Source organism: Mastomys coucha, unplaced genomic scaffold (genome assembly GCF_008632895.1).
Source record: "Mastomys coucha isolate ucsf_1 unplaced genomic scaffold, UCSF_Mcou_1 pScaffold22, whole genome shotgun sequence".
NCBI classification, from domain to species: domain Eukaryota; kingdom Metazoa; phylum Chordata; class Mammalia; order Rodentia; family Muridae; genus Mastomys; species Mastomys coucha.
Genome location: NW_022196905.1, coordinates 131,029,542 through 131,031,579, shown reverse-complemented (window position 1 = coordinate 131,031,579; position 2,038 = coordinate 131,029,542).

The window sequence follows — 2,038 nt, the reverse complement described above, 5'->3', positions numbered from 1 at the left end:
TTTGTTTTTTTTTTCCTGCACAATTTCAGATATCTCCGTAGCTATGGCAATGACCCCTGGTCAAATTCTGAGAACTAGAATCCTTACAGAGAGATTGGTAAGAAGTTCTTTTCTGTGCCCAAAATAGAATCAAGAGGAACCAGGCTGCCAACCAGCATTGAGGGGCACACCTGTAATCTTAGCCCTTGGGAGGTGGAGGCAAGAAGGTGAGTTCACTTGGACTACATAGTTTGAAGCCAGCCTGGGCTACACACAACCCCGTGGCAGAAAAAGATGAACTAAGGGCTGGAAAGATGGATTCAGTGGGCAAGAGTGCTTGCTATGCAAACGTGGGGATCTTAGTTCAAATCCCCAGCACGGTGTAAGAAGCTAAGCATGGCTCTTTGCATGCCTGGAACCCCAGGACGGTAGGTGGGCATGGGAGAGGGACAGGGTTTCATAGGGGCTTGCTGGCCAACAGTCTAGCTTCCACCTGTAACATAGTGAGACACCTTGTCTCAAGACAATAAAGTAGGACAGCTGATCCTCTCCTCACGGGCATGTGCAACTGCACACACATGAGCACATACAACAAACATGTCCACAGGAAATTTAATAAAATGATGAACTAGGCTGTCTGGTTTGGGTCTGGGATGTCCTTAGAGGCTCACATGGTTAAGACTGGGAGCTGATAAACTTCCAGAGGTGGGGCCTGGTTGGAGGCAGTCCATCACTTCGGACCTGTAAAGACTTAAGAGCATCTAAACACATCACCTGGTCCAGACTCCATAAGGAGAGCAGCTTTGTTCCCTACCTGCTTCCTGACATCAATGACCCTCTGCCTTGACCCAAAGCAGTCAAGAGACTGGGCTGAAACCCGAGCTTGAACACACTCTTCCAGCTGACAGTCTCAGGTGTTTTGTCGAACTAACCAAAAGCTAACACAGCAGGTTTACTTTTTAAATTTGTGATTTTGTGTGTGTGTGTGTGTGTGTGTGATTATGTTTGACTGTGCATGTAGGTCACAGGACCACCTGGAGGCACTGGTTTCTCTCCCTCTACCATGTGGTCCCAGGGATCAAACTCAGGCTGCCAGGCTTGGTGACTGGTGCCCTTACCCACTGAGCCTTCTCACTAGCCTTTGTATGTATATGTGTATTTGCAAATGCCAGAGTCCTGCTCTATCAACTTCAGCCTTTTGCCCTGGAGACAGGCTCTCCTAGAATCTGGAGCTGGGCTGGCACCTGACAAGCCCCAGAACTTGTCTCTGCCTCCACAGCACTGGGCTTACAGTTACAGTGTGACTGTTTTATGTGGGCTCTGGGGATTGGAACTCAGGTCCTCCTGCTTTTGCAGCAAGAACTCTTACCCATAGAACCATATCTCCGGTCCCACAGCATGTTTAAAGAAGGCGTGACGATTCACTATACTCATCTGTGGCTTTGTATGGGACCTTGCTGGTCACATAACAGGCACAGGACCAACTCCTGTGTAGAATTTTGACTCTAGGACTCAAGGGAGATTTCCAGGACAAGGACATCCCAAACCAGCCCTTGCAGTTTGCTCTTAAAACAAGAAAGTGCCTGCTTGACCCCTGCAGCTATTTCTATCTCTGTCCTGCTGTGTCTACATTGAGTGTATTTGCTGAAATAAATCATAACTATGAAACTACTCTCATGTGAGTTTTGTAGGGGGCAGAATACAAAGATAGAAAGGATGTTGGGGGAGGGGAGGGCAGGGGAGGGGAGGGGAACACCTGTGCACATGCACAGACATATATAGAAACACACACACACACACACAGATACACGCATGTCCAATTGCTTGCTGAACTCAAAACTACTGTCCTGGGACAGGAGAGATGACTCAGTTGGTAACACCTGTTGCTCTTACACAGGACGGAGGCTCAGTTGCCCTCGCCAGCCATAATTACAATTTCAGGGAATCCAGTGCCCTCTTTTGGCCTCCACGGGTACCAGGCAAGCCTGCAGTGCTTATACATGCCTGTAGGCAAAACAATAACAATAAAATAAAAACAATCTCTTAAAAAACAAAAAAC